The sequence below is a fragment of the Protopterus annectens genome, chromosome 8.part0, assembly GCF_019279795.1.
Source record: "Protopterus annectens isolate FY-2018-M chromosome 8.part0, PAN1.0, whole genome shotgun sequence".
NCBI classification, from domain to species: Eukaryota; Metazoa; Chordata; order Ceratodontiformes; family Protopteridae; genus Protopterus; species Protopterus annectens.
Window position 1 is genome coordinate 1,430,090,596 of NC_056741.1, and position 20,933 is coordinate 1,430,111,528.

At 39.1% G+C, this 20,933-nt stretch overlaps 1 protein-coding gene across 1 annotated transcript in view; it reads right to left on the reverse strand.

Annotated features, from left to right (window-relative positions):
* The window catches only part of LOC122808102, a 447,249-nt gene extending 439,244 nt beyond the window's left edge, over positions 1–8,005 (reverse strand). Inside the window, exon 1 of the mRNA XM_044079073.1 lies at positions 7,859–8,005. The gene's annotated coding sequence lies outside the window, so the exon portion shown is untranslated. The remainder of the gene's footprint in view (positions 1–7,858) is intronic.
* Positions 8,006–20,933: the final 12,928 nt, after the last annotated feature.

Consider the following 20,933-nt stretch of genomic DNA (forward strand, 5'->3'; position numbering starts at 1 on the left):
TTTTGTGGCTTGAATTTCTTTGCAGAATATTCCATGTTGGAGGTAAAAGAACATTTTCCATTGTCCAGTAAAGTAAGTGGATTTCCCATAATTATGCATGATTTACTCACAGCCTAGTATAATAGCTGGTAAGTACTATTTAGAGAGATGATCAGTTTTAATTGCAAATCTTGATTGTAGTTTGCTGCATGACTCCATATTATTATATTATGACAGTTCATGAGGGCACTAAGCAGTTTAAGCAGCTTTATATGTAATTTAATAAATCAGGCAGCATTTCCCAACATTCATGAAATAAATGTTTGTACTGACTTACACTTATGTTTATGAATGACCTGATGAACACAATGCTAGTGCACATAGAATTCAGACTGACAGAATGCAGATTTTCATTTTATGTATGTATGTATTTCTAACATGACAGAAAAAAACTGCATTACTTGAATGAAACAGCATAGTTTCCTGGTATGTTAGAAAAAGTGTTCTGAACGGAATTTTTTATAGACAACTTCCTGGTTACAAGACTAATTTACAGAAAGTCTGTAACTGCAACTGATAATTTTTAACACACATTTATTTCTATGCCAGAAAATTTAATCTGCAAATGAATGAGAGACGTTTTTGTAAGTCAGATGCCCAAATCTTTCATGTCCTCTTCTGTTTCCTTTCCTTCCCAAACCAGCTCATGCTTCAGAATCATAGTCTGCCTTATAAAAACTAAATGCAGAGAATTACCCACATAGATACTTATGTTAACATTAGTAGGCACCAGGGATGCAACAGTCGATCATGGCTGGTCGTGTCTGTTGTTCTCCAATGCTAGTACATTGAAAATTAAACAGTATGAGGGACCCCTTTTGTACTGCATTAAGAACTACAAAACCTTCACTTCATTTTAAGCTGGATGAAGACATTTTACCACATTGAAGGACTCCTTTTTTTCTGTTATACTTCACTAGTCAGAGATAAACTAATAAAGATGATAGTGGATTTTATTACCACTATTTGAAATTCATGAGTAATAAATTGTCTAAATTAATTCAAACTAATAGAATCTGCAGTACTTAAAAAATGTTTTAGCTAGTGCATGGATGCTTTGGAATAGTAACAAAAAAATATTTTTTTTTAATCTGAATTATCATAACTGTTGTTGGGTAGAGCATCTATAATTTGAGATAAACTGACCAAACAGCACTTCAACAAAACTCTTTACCAGTTTCCTTATATAGAGTGCAAAGCTGCCTATACCATTCATCCAAGAGGATGTGCCCCAGCAACACTCTTCAAATCTAAGTGCAAGAACACCAAATCACTTAGAAAGAAAGAAAAAAACTTGGAAAATTAAATAGTAAGTTTTAGTGAAGCACCATTTGGTCACTCAGTTTTGACCAAATGGTCTTTCACTCAACAGACCTTGCTGAAGCAATTTATTTCCATCCGAAGCATACGCCTTTTCAATAAATTCCATTCACCCAAATACACAGTGACTATATCACTGCTTTTGGAATTTGTCTTTAACAGGAATAAATTAAGAGTTATAACGGTTGTTAAACTTGGCATTTTCACATCACCTAGTAACTGTTCTTTGATTCTGTTTGTGTACTTTTCAAAGAAAATACAGCTCACTGCTTCAATACATTTCATGAAAAGCTTTACGCAAGCATGGGTACATTATTAACTGTCAACGGTATGCTTTTTTATTTGTCATGTTAATCTAGTAACATAAACATACAATAACAATCAATGAATGTAGACACAGTAGCAGTTAAAGGATTGTTACACTTCAAGATAAGCAGATTCATGTCATGTTACTCTTATGGTGATTTAGTAGTAAAATCTTTACTAGACAACTCCCAGGTCCAGTCCTAGTCTGTTGTCATTGTGTGAATCTTCCATTTACCCCGTGTCTGACTGAGCATTCTCTGGATGCTTTACTCCCAAGAAACATGCTGGCTTAAAATGGTTCATGGGCAGCTCAGAAAGCGGATATATAAACTGAAGTTCTGAGAAGAGTGAGGCTAGAAAGATAACCAGTGCACAAACCTAGTATCTATTGTCATGTGTAGATAAACATGATCCATGTGCAGACTAACACAGCAAATTATAATTGGAAGACAGCATTTGTCATCTCAACATGCATACAGACTGCTATGCTGTTCATGTTTTGCTAGCATCAGCATTAATCTGGATGCTTTACTAACATAAGCATAACTAGGAATATATCTTAAAGCAAAGACAGAACAATCTTTGGAAAAATCATACCCTTTCAGCGTAAGCAACACAATCTTTATCATTTCAAATTGGTCAGTATTACAATTTGTCATTCCCAGGTGGACGAGTTGCAACTGAGCAATTGGTGTTTGGCCTAAGAAATCATCACAATGTTTTTATTATGGCCAGCAGTCATTCAATGTTTTCTTCAATATTTCCTTTTTCTCCAGAGGTTTGGAACTGTGGAGTTGTGATATATAAGTAAATGGAGGACTGAGATAAAGTCCTCCATGTGGCATGGTGCTTGGGAGTTTACCTCTCACTGTTAAAACAAAAAACATTTTTTCTTTTATTTCATCTGAAAGAAGCTGTGCTCATTTGTTGTCATCTACTTGTAGCTTCATTCAGGTTTAGCTCAATATTCCACAGTAGAAGTTCTTGTTGCATAATCCATTTCTGAAGGAAGAAGCTGTCAGTTTTTTATGCAAGAGTAAACATGTCAGAATAAATAAAATTGCTCTGTACTTGCATCAGGCTTTGTGCCCACTGAATGGCGCACAGCAACAGTTATCCCACTTCACAAAGGGGGAGCCACCACTGATCACGGGAACTATTGACCTATTAGCTTGATGAGCCTGGTCTGCAAGACCATGGAACGTATCATCATGGAACTCATAAACAAAGACATTGGTAACCTCCAAACTCTGGATCCCACCCAGTTCGGGTTTGTGAAAGGCAGATCATGCCTCCTGAACCTGATCGACTTTTTTGAGGCCGTGGATGAGGGTAAGGTATTTCACACAGCCTATCGTGACCTCGCCAATGCTTTCGACACCATCCCCCATTCTGGAATTATAGCTAAACTCACTAAACTAGGTATAAATCCCTACGTCACAAGATGGGTTGCAAACTGGCTCACTGACAGAACCCACAATGTAAAAGTTGCAGACTCCAAATCTGACCTCAAAGCAGTGACAAGTGGAGTACCACAGGGTTCCGTCCTGGAACCTCTCCTGTTTGGTATCTACTTCTCTGAAGTACAGGCTAACAAAGAAGGCCTCTGGCTAATGAAGTTCACAGATGACTGCAAACTAGGAGCCATAGTCAAGTCCCCAAATGATGTGGACATCCTACAGAAGGGCCTCACTGAGACAGATGCCTGGTGTTAGAGCCACGGCCTCAAGCTCAATGCCAAAAAGTGCAGTTTCATCCCCTTTGGTAAAAACTCTATACCCATGAACTACCACATAGGCAGCAATCTACTTAACACCGAATGCGTGATAAGAGACCTTGGGACCCAGGTGGACAGTAGTCTCTCCTTTGATAGTCACATCGCCACAGTAGTCAGGAAGTCCTTCTACATGGCACACCTCATCATAAAAGGGTTTTCATCCAGGAAAAAAGAGGTCATTGTTCCGCTCTACTCGTCACTCATTAGACCCATTATAGAGTACAACGCCCCTTTTGGAAAATACCTCACAAGACATCTGCAGCAGCTGGAAAGTCCACAGAAGTACCTCACAAAGAGGATTACTGGCTTCAAACAAATGCCCTAGACCGACCACCTCAAAAAATTCCAGCTTTACTCCGTAGCATATTGCCTACTCTGAGGTGATCTCTGCCTGACATATAAAGCTATGTCAAACCCAGAGCTGTTGGACATACTACACCTAAAGAAATTCCAATCCCTCCGAGCTACACGCTCTAGGGACCTAAACCTTGTCACCACAATAAACAGGACACGCTGGAAGGATAGATTCCTGTCCCATAGGCTTCCTATACTCTGGAACAAGCTACCCATCTATGTCAAGCAAAGTTCTTTATTAGCGCTCTTCAAGAAAAGTCTTGATGAGTGGATGGGAAATAGGAAATACACCCCGGGGATCACTTCTGTGTCTCTGCTAGACAGTGGCACAGGAAAATAACTTTCTTGGGTGGCGTAAGCTATGGTACCTTGCTGGCTAGGCTTACGTAGGCCCTTGGGCCGATAGCCTAGTACCTACCTATGAACCTATAATAACATTTGGTAAGGGCTTTCATCTTAAAATCAAAACAGACTTCCTCAAACAGCATTTCTGCCACATTCAACACTCTTGCTCATCAATGCTAAATAAATCAACATAAAGAAAGGACCCCCTAATTTAATTTAATGCTAAAGTAATTTTTTAAAAACGTTTTTGAAAACTTATTGAGCACAGTGCAATTTTTGTTTGACTTATCCATTGTTCTACAGTTCTAGTAAATATTCCATTTTACTATGAAGAGGAATGTTGCTTCACTTCTTCTGGATACTACCGGGCAAAATGGACAGCTGCATGCAGTCCAAAAACTACAAAGTCAGTGTAATATATACTGAAAATTAAGGTTTAAAAATCAAATTTTCTATCATTTATGGAGAAAATCAGGACTCCAGGTTTCACTTAAGCAAGTTAGCATTAGAATAACATTTAAGCCTGCTTAAATATTAACTTTAGCTGTAAAATAAGTCATGTAAGAAGTAACTGTAGGCTTAAGAAATAATTATTTTTCTATTAAGCTACTTTGTTATTAACATAGTTGCATTCTCAGAATTTGTTTTCATGTCTTCTTGAAACAAGACTTGTTATTACTGCAATGCAAAAATAATCATGTTGTCTTAAGATTTTTAACTAGTTTAAAATCCATAATTTTAGTTGTATTACACAATATACATGTAAGAAAACAAAGACTTGTACCAGCCCTGTGGCATAAAGAGATGAAGCCCTGAGAACAGGCAAGATGTCCCTTCTTAAGTTACAAGCAAGGGCATCTGAGGGGCCAGGTGGGGGTGGTTGGACTTGAGCATCCAGTTCCAGCTTGCTCATCCTCAAGGGGAAGATGCTGCTTGACCCATCACATTAATGACTTGTACAGGTGGCTGGGAGTGCTGTATTGGCTTGCACTGTCAGTGTGGAACTTTCCCACATTTAACTGGGAGAAAGGGAATGCATGTGTAGGAACATATGCATCTCCTTCTCCCAGCAAAACAACAATTGTGAGCCAGTAGGCAGCCTGTGGCAGGGAAAGAGTAGTCTTGTCCTCAGGATCTGAAGCTGGCTCACTCCTGTCACCCAGAGGAGGAACGAATGGACCAATTAAGCTTCCAAGGAAGAAACAAGTAGCCAAAGGACTCTCCCTTAACCTGAGGAGGCCTGGTTTTCATCCTCAGCGGAATAAAAGGGACAAGTGAGTGAGGTAGAGGAGTTATCAAACAAGTCTCAGAACCTGGTGTTGGAAAGAAAAAAGAAAAATAGAAAGGGGAAAAACTTTGAAATAACAAAAGCATCTCTACCTATTCTCATAAATGTCCTTTCAGAATATTTCCTTTTGTATTTTCATGGGTTGATCCAGGGATTTTTGCCAATGATAAAGGCACACAGACATGAAAGGAGACCAAATGGGAGTGAGGCGATGATGATGTCAGAAGGTCTTAGTGGTGCTTTTATAATCCGGCTATCTAAAGAGCCAAGTTGAAAATTTAATTATCTCACCTGAAAAAGTAATCAGCAAGGTATATCCTATATGATTCTTCTTCCCTCCTCTGCCCTTTCTCTTCCAGCATTCCCCTTCCCCATACTCCTTGATAATGCATGGGCTGCACCCAGAGACAACATATTCTAATATCATGTAAAAGTGGCAACCAAACTGCTTATCACAGCAGCAGGATGATGGATCACTACAAATCCAGCCTGGAAGGTGATCTTGAGATCGGGCCACAATACACACCAGCAAAACTGTGGAAATGTATACCAGCTCAGAACTTCTATTTGATGGTCAGAGATGGAATGTGTCAGAACGGACCTCTGTTCCTTGGCACATTCAGCTCAAGGCATTTGGTAGATCCTTTCACTCTGGTCAGTCTCTCCCCATCTGGGACCTTTAACCCTCATATGATGTCACAACAAGTTCAGGATTTTGCTTGTTATATAGATATCTGCAGGAAGAGGAGGAGGACAAGAAAAGGGTTAAAATCCCTCAAGACTGAGATAAAAGAGCATGTAGCAGGTCTTTCACTCCAATAAATAATTCATAAAAATGAGGCTTGAAAACAGTAGTGTTTAAGGTTTTCACCTCATAGACACACTGTATAAGGTTTAATTCTGACCTTCTGACATTGGTTAGGCTGAAAATGGTCCTTCAAGGTAGTTGGCCTAGTGTTCACCTATCCCTATATCTATAATGACAGAAAATACAAGTACTTATATCTCAGTGCTATTCAAGGCACATGTTGCCCTGATTGAACAATAAGATTGGCATGAAATTGATTCAGAAACTAATGCTTTTAACTCTGTAGCAACCATCTCTATTTTCACTCTTCTTTTTCTCCTGGCAGTAAATACTATATTGTAAGGGAGGGAAACAATTAATGGAACATTTGTGCAGCTGCCTGTAACACACAGCCGACTTCATTTTATTTAACATTTCTCAACCAAGTGTGAAAACTGGTCAATTGCAGATGTTTTTTAACCATGTTCAGCCATGGAGGGCAGCCACGGTGGTGCAGCAGTTAGCATTGCTGCCTCACAGCAAGAGGTTCTCTGGTTCGATCCTTGGCTGGGGTGCCTTCTGTGTGGAGTCTGCATGTCCTCCCTGTGGTTGTGTGGGTTTTCTCCGGGTGCTCCGGTTTCCTCCCACATCCCAAAGACATGCTGTAGGTGGATTGGACACTCTAAATTGGCCCTAGGTGTGAGTGTCTGCGTGTGTGTGCCTTCTGTGGAAGGTTGGGTGTCGGGCTGGCAACTCGACACTGTAAAACTCCACTGTCAATCATGAGTGGACAGGTGAGCCACTGTGGTGACCCCTAACCAGGAAAAGCCGAAAGTAGAAGAAGAAGCCATGACTCGGATCTCAAGAGTAAAAGTGAAAGGAATATATGGGAAGCTTACAGTGCAGCACAAAGAACTTGCAGACTCCACACAAATAGCAAGCAGATGTTAGGAGTGAGCATTGTAGCTGTGAGGTGGACACTTCAACCACTAAATCATAAGCATATCATAAATATTATTCCTTCTAGAGCCAGACTAACCCCGTTGGTACCACAAAAGTGAGAGTCTGTCATACCTGCTGAGTGTACTAGCCTGTCTTTACATCAGATATTAATGCCACAGCCTCTGATGCCTGCATGATATTCAACAACATTTAATGCATTTGTACTCTGCTTCCACATTTTTTTGTGTTAAGAGCATTGCTCTGCAGATTTCTGTACCAATACCTAAGTGGAAGTAGCCCTACTCAAATGGTGGTCATATGTCAATTCATCTAAAATACTAAACATTTCATCATATGTCACTTAAAACATATGAAGTTAGGCTGGTAAAGGTAAATATCCACATACTTATTATAAAAGCATATATCTACTCATGAGAGATATAATAAAAAGTAATATATACTTTAGATTTTTATTTTAAGGTAAGCTGAAGGTTGAATCAGTGAGATGTCAACTCAATGCATAAGAAAACGTCATGACTACACAAAAGTCAATTTTTTTACAAGATGCATAACATATTAACCATCTTAGACAAGAAAAACTAACTTAAAAATTACTCCAGTACCTGCTATTTTCAAAATGATTTTCTGTCTTAGCTGTTATTTTCTAGTCAATAAACATCACAATAAAATGAATACCCACCATAGTCATGATTTGTCAGGAAATAAAACAAGTATAACTTGGGATAGCTCTTTATGAATCTTTCTGTTGTATAACAGTTGCATAAAAAAATCCTGGTATTCCTTTTTTCTCTCTTATGGTCTTGGCTATATCTTCTTAGCTGCAGTACAGCCACAGTTACTTGGTTACAACTCCCTAGCTTAGCAACCAGCAAACAGGAAAGGAATGCTCTCTGAACTCTTCATTGTGCAGGTAAGGCACTGTCTGTCTCAAGTTACTTATGTCATGGACTTAGGTGCGCGTGTGTGTATGTGTGTGTGTGTGCGTGCGAGTGCGTGCGTGCATGTGTGTGTGTGTGTGTGTGTGTGTGTGTGTGTGTGTGTGTGTGTGTGTGTGTGTGTGTGTGTGAGAGAGAGAGAGAGAGAGTGTGAGCATGATGTTTGATTAATAAGTTATCTGTAAGTATACACATTTCAGATATTAATGCTGTGTTTTACTTTACATTACATTTTTCTGTAACTCAGTATGTTATTATGTCAGCATTCACATCTTCTGTGAAAACTGTTCTGCACTGAATCAGTGGTAATAATAATTTCTTTCAGGATCATTCAGGGAGAAGGTACAACTAAGATGCACTAAGAAGCCATGTCAGGCATCCCTAAAACAGATAAAGTTAATGGATCAGTGATTAAGCACATCCATAATGGGCTTATGCCTCCATTATACTGATATTATGCCAGACCAAGAAGTAGGTGCAGTCACTACAAGGTAGGGCATAATAAACAAAGTGCCACCCCCAAAGACATTACAATGCCTGGTGATGTCAGTGGTACAACAGGTAGCACACTGTGCTTTGGTGCAGAAGGCTGTAGGTTCAATTTCCACACCACTGGGTAGACTGAATGATACTGCAGTGCAGCATAAGGAGGGGGCTGTACTCCTGAGTGTGTCTTCCTATAGAAGAAATGTTAAACTGAGGCCTTATCTGCTTGGGTTAGTGGTAGCTTAGGTGGATGTAAAAGATCCAGAGCCACCTATTAAAAAGAGTAGGGATCCTTTATTTACATTTTTACTCTTTGCCATCTTCTTATAGCTTTCTTCGAACTACACCCCAACTCTGTTTTCGATAATATTAATTTCCAATAAAATATAATCTGATTTAATCTCTCATTCCAAATCACCCATACTACATAAAACAATTTTTTTTCATTCTTACCTTAAATTCTGTTTCTATTCTCATAATACCCATATTCAAGCATATCCATATTTATATTTAACTCTCCAAAACATTTTTTCTTCACATAATTTTTTCCATAATTTCTGAACTCTTTTACATCTCAGAAATACATGTTCTGTGGTTTCTTCTTTACCGCAATACAAACAGTCTCTCACTTTTCTATACATAAGGCACTTGTAATGTCTTTATTCCCAGTCTCCATAGAAAATCTTGACGTTCTATTTTATTACTGCACCACTTTTTTTTTTTTTAATTTTGTAGCTTTCATCTGTTCTTCTGGTAATGCAATATTCCCTCACCCATGGATTATTCGATCTAGCACAAATGTTGACCTTTTGCTTTCGAGTTGTGGTGTGTTGACTTAGTGCGGTTTTACCATATGCATCTAGTGTGTGTATGTATGTATGTGTATGTATATTTATGTATGTGTGTGTGTATGTATGTATGTGTGCGTGTGTGTGTGTGTGTGTGTGTGTGTGTGTGTGTGTGTGTGTGTGTGTGTGTGTGTGTGTGTGTGTGTGTGTGTGTGTGTGTGTGTGTGTGTGTGTGTGTGTGTGTGTGTGTGTGTGTGTATACTATCACAATCATAAAGCCCTTAATTTTGAAACCCATAATCATGAAACTATAATATCCAAAGACCAGAATGCTGAAAACCATAAAGTCTAAAATCTTGAATACTGAATTGCCCTACCAGTGTGAGTCCAGTAAAGAGTGCTAACACTGACCTTGCGGGGGGGGGGGGGGCAAGTCTAGTTGTTCGATAAGAGAAATGAGTAAATCTTCATTATCTGAGCAACAAATAAATGTATTACATTGATTAGCTCAAAAAAAAAAAACGTATTGTGATTCTAAAATTAAATTAGGGAAAACATTTGCAATGCTTCCAAAGTATAAGGAAACTGAAAGAGGAGGAGAGGAAAGTGTACCATTTAAAACAGCAGGAAACAGGTGTAGCATTCAAAAAAGGTCAATAATTATGAGTTCTAGCAAGAAGACAGCTGAGTCAGTTTGTAAATCCACCTCTACATACATACATACATACATACATACATGCATACATACATGCATCCACCCTTCTATTGGTTACCTAAATAACTTTGCCTTAGTCATGATAGTAGCAAGATGAGCATGGTCAGCCAAATTTCACTTCCCCAGTAACAGGCTCCATTTCAACCTACAGAGTCTCCAAGCTTTCTCGGTCAAGTTAAAAGTTATAACAATTCCAGCATGTCCTGGGTCTTCTCCTAGACTCCCTCCCCCAGATCATGTTTTTACACTTCCCACATGGGTACAGGAAAGCATCCCCATTAGGTGTCCAATCCACTGCAAATGGTACTGGTCATTGCAAAGGAGCAGTAAGTCTACTTTGCGATCCTTTCACAGTGAGTGAGACAATTAACCCTGCAAAGTGACTCCATTTCTGCTGCTTGTACCTGTGATTTCCTTATTGTCCAAAGCCTCTGACTAAAGGTGAGATAGGGATACAGACTAGCCTAGAAAGTAGGAGCTTTTTCACCATGATTTAACTCTCACTTCGCTTCCACAGAAGGGCGCTGGAATCATAGAAAATTGAAGTTTGCCACACCTCTCTTAAACTATCCCAAAATAATTTTTCATGGCCTTGCCAAATTGCACATCTGGGACTTTGTTTCAGTAACTTCTACAGCTGCTGTCTTCCTTTTCAGTTCCTTTGCCAGCACCTGTCAGTAAATTCAGAGACCCCCCCCCCAACACTAACATTGTATGGGAAGCCACTTTTCTAAATTAATGGATTCATTCTCAACTTGTGCCTCCACTGTTTCTTAAAGTTGTTACTCTGATGAGTACAGATCACATTCAGTCTGGAACTCTATGCTATTGCCACAAGCATTGACGCCTTGAAGAGGGTATATTCAGACAATATGCAAACCTATCCCGGTAAATAGTAGAAGCTCATCCACGGGTGGAACATTTATAAGTGACACTCTAAAATTATAATCACAAATGTGTGACATTTAATATGTATAAAAGGATCAAGACTAGAGTGTGCCTTGATGAACTCTCCTTACCCTTAAGTACAGCGGTCTTGGAGTTAGTACATATATGTAGCAGGATTGTGGGAAGGAGGACACAGCCCCCTACATTGGGGTACATGGGGATGAATCCCATTATAAAATTGCTAATTAAGACTTAAATCAATTTTCCCTGGTTAGTGTTGTTGTGAAGAATTTCTCTTTTATAAATCACTGTTGCAATGTACTTCTGTTGTTGAGAAAACTACATAGATTTCAACCTTTGGCCCAGTTCAAAGTTTTGTTTTGTTTTATTGTGGGGTTCCTTATGGACTGTAGAAACTAAAAGAAAAATAGTCATTAAATAAATATGAAATTAAAAATATCAAATACAAACAAATGACAATACCATTAACATATGTGTCCTTTCATTTAATCAAACTTCATCAGAAAGCCATTCATTCAAATGAACTCTGCTTAAATGATAATCACATCACATGACTAACCATTTAACAGTAAATCAAAACATGCATGTCAATAAAACACAGTCGTGAAGACATCTACAGCAAACCTTTAAAATTATTTCAGTGCTCTCATTTTCGAAAAATACATTTAATATTTAATATTTACATGCTTGTTCAAAATTGGGGTTTGATTTGCTTGCAACACTAACTGACAGTAAAATTCCCTGCATTCCTACTAGTTGTCCAATTACCAAGGGTACAGGAAAATGTGAAATTAATCATACACTTAACTATAAAATACAAGAAATCTGCACAAAATAATACAGAAAGAAATCTCAGTGACACTCTTAAAACTTTGGAATCTCCTTATTGAACACCATGCATCTTTGATAGTGCTTAAAATACAATATAATTATCTTTTAACTCACATTTTCATCGGGAAGCACATAGGCATGATTTGCTATGTTGATATATGCAGTAGTAAAGATTGGATAATAAAAATTAACCTGTAATCCTTTTTTATTGTCATTTATGCAGTTATTTGTAATGCAAGAATAAGATCTAAATTGCTCATTTCCATACATCTAGCATGAAACTCCAGAATAAAATTTGTTCTAATTTAAGTCAATTTGTAGTAAAAATGCAGTCTTTTTCTACAAGGCAGTCTTCTATAAACAAGTTATTGGCATTTGTATTATATCTGCTATCACGGCAGTAGGCAAAGCATAATATTTTCTGATCTTTCATCAAATTATTTTAAATCAAGTGCTGTTAAGAAGGCAACATATTCATTTCCTTTCACTTCAGTCTGTGATTATCTGTGTGTGGCACATAGCTTAAGATATGAATATTGCCTCTTACATCAGCATCAGGCTTGAACTACACTCTGATAAATTTGTGAAGCTTGACACAGCTCACCAAAGCTGTCATAGTTCACATTTGTCACAGTTCATAGCTGTCACAGTTCACAGCTTGCTAGTGCTGATAGGAATACATCACTGACATATTGTCTAGTATCTTCATCTGTACTCTGACTGGTACTACCTTTGGAACAGGATCGATATGGTGTTAAACTCTCAGTCTTTGCACTACATTTCCCTATTTTTATGGCAGATGCTAAACCCTCAGAGATGCATTCAAATTTTACAATTAATGTCATCCCTCTATTTTCAGAATCATAAACTGTGTATTTAGAAAGTGTTTCTTCCCATAACTATCCATGCTTTTTGTTAGTACAATAGTGTAGTATGCTAAAAGGGATGAAGAAATGTTTGATATAACCATTATTTCTTGAAGGTACATGACAGCTTGGGGTAGCTGTTAACTGTATCTTGCCTGACATTATATTTCCATACTGTCTATTTAATCTGGAAAAATAACAAAAACAAAAAAAAAGAAGTATGCTTTCATATTTTGGTGCATAACTTTTTATTTTACAACCAAAATTAACAAATGACTGATAAATCATTGCTGTATTAATGTTTTTTTAATATTTAAGATACTCTAATATAAGACAGAATAGTGTACATCATTGGTGTGATGACCGTCAAGTCTTTAAAATTTTCCTTATTTCATCACACATTCATTGAGGAAGTAGGTATTTAAGTAACACAATATACCACAATGAAAGTCTAAGATATTTTTTAAAAAATCCAGGCTGCACTAGAAATCCTACTAAATAGAGTTTGCCAGGCAGATGTATTTGTCCGGGAGTCCTAGCATTAAGTGAAACTCCTTAATGTTGACCTCTGTTCTGTTGACGTGCTTTGGTCAACCAAACAGATGATCAACAAATACCTGAGATGGGCAGTCCTTGTGGTTGGGGAATATATCCTTCTCCTTGGGACTGTGCATTCTGAGAGTTAATATGTATAATTAGCCGGAGGTATAGGGTGGTACAGGGAAGCTCGAAGCCCCTACTAAAACCATGTTTTAAATTTGATTATCCGAGTTTATTTCTTGCACAAAAGCATTTCAACATTTCTTTGTTGATGCTAGTGATATCAGTATTTGATAAGTTTGACTATTTTAGGTAGATCCTTCTGTCTATATATGTTTGACCTGTAGTAGTGTAGTAGGAGGTATTTTAGGGAAAGGGAGTGGGAGAGTGTGGAATGAAGGAAATAGAAATTCAGATGGTAAGATGACAGGGAGTGAGGTAAGTTAGGAGGAAAAGGGGAGAAGGTTATTTATAGGCAGGTCTGAGGGTGTGCCTGGATGTTTGGTGCACACACAATGACTATTTGCCTGCACCCAAGCAACCAGGGGAGTGTGACAGCTGGATGACTTTGCTAGGAAATCTTAGGATGAATGTGATTTCCCCTTTTAGTGATAGTTGTAATTATTTTCTCTAAGGTATTATATAAAATTAAATATGTTGCATGTTTTATGTAGGGATTTCCATGTAGTAATTATTAAGAATGAATGTAAGTATCTATATTTTACATAATAGTTATGCTTATATTATACTTAATTAATTGGCTTGTAGTCAGCAAGTGGGAAGAAGGTAAGAGCAGTGTGGATAATTAGGCAGTTGTCAGCATGGGAATGATAGAACTAGATCTTACCTGTCAATAATGGTTCCTGTCAAGCATTCCACTCAGTCCTGGTAAGTCAGGAAGATTGACTGAGCAGGTTTTAGGTTGTAGGCAGTGGGTGAGTTTCCTGCATGTATTCAGGGTTTACATTGGTTGGGTAGGGGTCTTGTGGCAGGGATTGGTATCTCCTTTTGCTTGTTACTAGTTTGTATTCACTTTCCATGGATGGCAGATCAAAGTGTTAGGCCACTGGTATGAAGGGACCATGTGCTATACATGGCCACAGGAAGTGGAGCATGGGAGTGGAGAGGCCTTGCTGGAGTGCCGCTGGCTCATTGGTTTGCAGGGCAGGTACGGTCCTCCCTTCTTTCAATGAGGGGAGTGCTTCCATTGAGCCATAAATGTCCCATGGCTGTTTTAAAGTTAATATTAGTTAAAAAAAGGAAAAGATAACTCTGCGGTAAGATGTCCATTGGCAAGCTGCACCCCTCAGTTGCACTTGGAAGGGCAGCTATGCACTCCTCTGCCCAGTTTCTAGTTTAGCATGGGGCAGTGATGGATGTCTAACCCTCAACAGTCTAAATAAAGTGAAAGAGAACATGTGAAGCAGTAATGACAGGGTGCCTATAGGGGCAGTTAAGTGCTCCATTAACCTGGTAATTTGGTCATGTTGCGGTGCATCTCGATACACTCGTGAGACAGTCCTCAGGGGGTTTTATGGCATGCCCACTGGCATACTTGTTCATGTCTTCCTTACGCAGTTTGTGTTTTCTGGCAGGTCATTTAAAATTGTAGTTCATAGGTCCATAATGGGTGTGTCGTGACTTATTGATCTGTCAGAGAATGCATATTAATACTAGAATTCTTGTGTTGGCAAATTTCTAAAGGTTATTAAGGCAATATTTTAAATTTTTCCCTTTGTTAGGACAGTGGGGAATGGAGTTTAAAAATGTATAAAAAACATATAAATAAAAGAAAATCATAAAAGCAAGACAGTGCTGTTGCTTTTTGTTAGTCTAGTGAGAGGGGTCATGCCTCTCAATTATACTTCGTTATGAGTTACGATCCTCATTTTGAATCTTAAAAGACAATGATTTTTGCTATTCCACATTGAAAGGGTCAATCTCACATTAATTGTTCAGAAAGATGTGGTTATTAATGCTGAATCATATTGCTTCATCAAGAATCTTTTCTAAGCATAAGTAATACACTCTGACTATGATGCAAGCTTATTAGTTGTAGATGTCAGTACATTGATAGTAAGTGCACCACATTTTGCACCTTTATTTGACACTATGAGGGGTAAAGTTCCACATTTGGTGATGGGATGTTAAGAGATATGGGAGGCAGAGTAAGACTGATTCTTCAGGTGGTGGTTTCAGGGCAAGGTATTGCTGAGGGTAATGAGGAAGGTAGTGGCTTATGCTGGAGGCGATGTCATTTTTGATTACTTTAATCAGTTGCTCAGTGCATGGAGTCCCTTTTTAAACTGTTCCTGGAGGTGGGGCTCTGGCTAACTATCAGGAAATTGTGCTTAATGGTATGATGTGAGCCCTAGTAGTAGGACTTTCCCAGACCCTGTTTGAGGGCAGCTGTGGGGAAGTTACTATTGGCAAGGAATAGGGAATGAGCTGGGGGGGTGATATGAAGGAGAACAGAAACAGGGGAGGAGGGAGCGTGATGATGGGTGGTTGAGAATTAAGACTGTGAGTTGTGGTTGGATTAGTGGATGGTGGGAGGTGGTAAGGGGAGTACATAGTGGTATGGAGTTACTAACGTTCTTTCTTTTCTTGCAATATTGCAGAAGTTTGAGCACTGAAAGAGCACTGGGTCAAGATAGTGGTACCCGCTGAGGCTTTATTTAAGGAAGTGGTTGCAGCATACCATCTGGTTAGTGAACATACCACAGCACCTGAGGGAAGATGCCAAAGAAAGCATAGGCCCACAACAGAGTAGCCCAGTAAAAGAATCCCCAAGAAGAGAGAAGGATAACTCATGGAAGGAGCAATGAGCCAATGCAAAACTAATGGTGTAGCCCAAGCTGTTGGCAGCTATCTCTTTATCTCTTGAAGAATAAGGAAGGCAGGGCTAGGTGCATCAACTGATGAGTATTTGTCAGACCTATGCAGGAGTTGAACATGGGAGATAGGCTCGGGCTCTAGGAGCTGTTAAGGGCAGGGGCGCATGTTCAGGAGCAGGATATCCTGCCCAAAACAATCAAGGAGGGACTTGAAGAGGATCATGGCATCCTGGTCACCAACAGAAGGCTGGAGCTTGCATCTCGTGTCTGTGGTCTGTTTAGTCCTAAAGAGCCAGCAGGTACAAGTCATGAGATGTTAACAGCAGACTGGAAGGAACATCAGCTTTCTGATGGGCTGTTTTATTTTTTTATTTGTTTGTTTTTTTTGTCACACCTCATATCCACCTGCCTGTAAAGGAAAAGATGTGGAGAGGGGAATTTGTAGATGTGATTGATTTGATAGCTACATATGGGGCACACAGGATTGCCCAGACTGAAACCCTATGGTGAAAGACATGGTAACAGTGCTAGCAGCCTTGGGTAAGACAGGAGGCCAGGCATACTCATGGCTAGGACTTGGGATAACTAGTTGTTATGTTTCATGTATATGAAAGCAGTTATCTTAGAGAGGGATACCTTGCAAGGTTTGACTATGTTAGCATGTTTTCTAACTATCAGGAAGGCACAAGGGTTATTGCATGGCAATGTGTGGTTTTGGTATGACTAGCATTTTTTGTAACTGAAAGCAGTGGGTAGATATTGCAATGGGAGGCCAGGTATGCCAGTACATGGCTTGGCACCATGTTGGATAGGGTTGTGGGCTAGGCCAGGCCCATGGCAAATGACAATGACTAAAAGAGTAAAACATGTTGGGCTTCTTAAGATGTACTTCACCTTTCTATAAGATTTGTTCATGTTTGTTTGCAGTGAGGAGGCCTAAATGGATTTATGAGATGTTGGCCTAAGGAAGGGGCAGGTTGGCAAGTGACTTCCATGCCCCAGGATAATAGTAGGCAGGTTGAGATAGGAAAAGTTAGTGCTAGAGAGAGAGAAACTTAAGTAATTTTTGAGGAGCAAGGTGTTTCTTGTCCTTTCTGAGAATTGCTGGAAGACCAAACATCCCATTCTCCCATTAGAGTCAAGGTCATTCAAGTGTTATTGTTGGACTACCCCAACAAGGATGCAATTCAGGAGTTAGTGCAAGGATTTTGTCAAGGTTTCACCATTAGAGTGAGAGTGGGGAGTAGCAGCTCAGTAGTGCAACATTTGAAATCTTATGGAGTAGGGAGGAAATAGCAAAGAGTTTGCCTAACAAGAAGGTGAAGGTAATATGGTATTATGCCTGTTTGAGGTTCTGCCTTTTCCAGTCTTTTAAATCTCACCATTGGGTTTCATACCCAAAAAGTGACCAGGAGAATTTTGGTTAATTCACAAGCTTTTTGATACCCAGTGAGTGACCAGGAGAATGTTAGTTAATTCACTCAGCAGATCTTTGGCCATCTTGTTGTGGTAACAAAGGTACAAGTACAACAGAGTAGGAAAAGCTAGTATTGTCAAGCAGGATCTTTCCATTTTGGCCATCTTCATGGGTCAGTTCAATGCAATTCCCTTTTGGTAAGAAGAATGGGTATCATCTGATGATTTACAGCTTTATACTGATGCATCGGGGGGAGGGGCTACTCATAGCAACGTACTTCAAGTTGAGATGGATTGCAGTGCAATGGCCTGCCAAGTGGCTGGGAAAATGGAGGAAGAATGTCACAATTTTTGGAGTTGATACATATATGGGTGGCATCATTAGTGTAGCAGGAAGAGTTAAGAAACAAGATAATGGTTTCCCTTTTTGGTAAATGATGCTGTATTGCAGGTCTTGACAAAGAAGTCTGCTTGGTCTAATTTGGTACAGGCTGTTTCAAGGAAGTTAGTGTTGCAGAGCTTGAGGATTAATTTTACCTTTTCTGCTAGGCATGTTTCATGTAAGCTGATAGTTTGTCCTACTTTCAGTTTTTGCAGGTTTTGTTCATTGGAAACAAAGGCAGACAAGCAGCCAGAGGAAGTATTTAACACTGACAGTTAGTGGTAGGCTGGTTGACTAAACAGTCGTAGTCAAGGGTGTTGAGTAAAGTGTATAACTCTGTGGTTACTTCATTTATGTCTTTTCTGGAACAACTGACAAAATATAATAGAGATTGATAATTTAGGTTGGTCACCAAGTATTTGGTTAACAGATGGGAATTGAGTGTGGTAGTGAGGGCATTAAGGCTCTACTTGCTGCAATTAGTGTAGCAGCAAGGTTTGTGGGACTAAGATATTACCAAGTGTCAGGGGATTGTCAGAATACTGAAAGGATGGGAAAGAGTCAAAGAACCATGTTATGATAGGAGACTTTGATTATGCAAGCAGTTGTAGGTATTGTTGAGAGGTTTACGTGCACTGTCCTTGAGCTATAATGTGTATGTTTTGTGGGCAAGATTATCTGTTTTTTATGTATAAATGGTTTTCCAAGTAAGTGAGTTACTAGGTACTTTGCACTAGAGGGATGTGTGCATTACAGATTATGTTTTGATATGGTTGCAAAGGCATATGTCTTATCAGAGGGGTTGAGGTCAGTAGGTAGTTTTGAGGAGGATTGATAAAGTTTTGTTTTGTGTCAGGTTTGGTAAGCAGTTCAGTGGAAGCATGTATCTAGCCTGGAAGGGAGTAATTTGTTTCTTCAAGGTTTAGAGGCTAGAACAATTTCAGTGAGTTTGTTTGTTATGGTGCAGAGGAGGACCTTGGAAAGTCAGAGAATTCTGACTGACAAGTTTTCAGTTCATTCTTTTCACAAAGGCAGGGCTTCAGACTTAGTTTCATAAAAGGAGGACTGTTGAATTGATAAAGAGGGTAGGGAGGTGATCTTTCAATACATTATCATCTTATATTAGAGTTAGTTAGTTAGTTAGTTAGTTAGTTAGTTAGTTAGTTAGTTAGTTAGTTAGTTAGTTAGTTAGTTAAAGTTTGTCATGTTGATAGTCATTAATTATGTTTTAGGCCATGGCAAGAATCTTATTCTGGGCCATTCATTTGTGCTTTGATTCATTCATAGATTCATAGAGTCATAGATTGTTACTTGGCTAATGACCCAAGGGGCCTTTCAAAGTCTAGCCAAGTTTTCCCGAAAGAATAATGATGTTCTGCATTCAAATAGGACACTGAGGGCTTGGCAATTATAAGATACCTGTGTCCATAAGGGGCACGGGTGCCAGGCCTGGTGTAAATTTCCTATTCACCATCCAGTTGTCTAGGTTATGCTTAAATTTGGTAATAAATGAGCTCAGCTTCATATGGATGGGAAGCCTGTTCCATAGGAGGGCTGTCTCTGGGACACATATCTGTCTATCCAGTATGTTCTGTTTATGTCACAGATAAAATTCAGGTCCTTAGATCTTGTATTTCTGGTACTCTTTGACTTACAATATGTAGGAGATTCATAAGTGTGGGGTTTATAGATGCCTTATAAGCCAGGCATAAATCATCCCTCAGCAATCTATAGGCGACTGAGTAGAGGGAAAGGGCTTTAAGGCACTCTGCATAAGACAGGTTTGTTATGCCTTCTATTCTTTTTGTAAGGAACCTTTGAGGTCACTATAGTTGCTACATATGGCTGGACAGGATCATACCAAAGGGAGCATTGGACTCTGATTGGTCTAATAAGAGCAGAGTACAGTGGGATAATGACCTGTTTGGACCTAGATGCTATACCTTACCTTTAAGTTGGGCAACATAAAAGGATTTCCTCACCACTTCTGACCACATGGTAGTCAAAGGTAAGGCTACTGTCTATGTGCATACCCAAATCCCTGACCACAGGGTCGAATCTTAAAGGTGCATTATTAAACAAAACAAGCAGTGTTGATGTGTGTGGAGTCTTTTTAGGACTTGACCCTTTAAAATGGGATGTGTGTTGGTGTGGCTATACAGGAACCAATTGTTAGCCAGGTTAGGAGAACTACAGTCAGAATTAAGCATTCCTAGGATTACTGTAGTCCATTTGGGAGGGATGCAGGCTGTTAACACAGATAGTGAGGAATGTGATTCTCTTGAAACAAAGTTTTCTTGAAGTTACACTGGTTTGGTCTGAGATAATTCTTAGACTAGTGTGGAAATAAGCTTTTAGTTTTAAGGAATGGCGATGGCTAGGTGCTTGGTCAATCACAGGGTAGTAAAAGCAGCTCCTTGTTTGGATTTTCTGTGCTAGATCACTGGGACTTTGCCAACATGGTTCTCATATGGCACAGGTTAGATGATATTCACCTGAGTGATTTTAGCCTAAGTTTGTTTAATATGCATAATTCATTATTACTGAAAGACTTAGTGGAGGGATTTTAAGTTTGCTTTGTTTAATTGTCCTAGGGATTTTAGTGGAAATGGAGACTGGACAGTTTTTAAGGTAAGCTGGTGGATGTGTAAGAGGGGCCCCCTTTGGTGAATGGATCCCCTCTTCTCCCCCTTTTCTTCCTTTCAGTTGGTTGCCCAAGTTGGGGTGAGCAGTATGCTTAATATAGTAGTTCTGTTGGGATGAGCAGTATGCTTGATATAATAGTTCTGTTGTCTGATAAGTACTTACGATGCAGCCAAAGGAACTGTGCTCTTTATAACTGCTGTGCTCTATTGTTTTGGCACTATGATTTTGTTATAAGTGTTCATCTGAAGCTTGCATTTATTAATAAAACTTGTCGCACTGGCTCCATTGGTATGTTTATCAAGATGGGGCGTGGGTAGTTGGACTAATGCTGTGCCTTTGCAATGTAAGCTCTAAAAATATTCTCCTCAAAATTCTAACAAATTATATGCAGTGAAAATCTTAA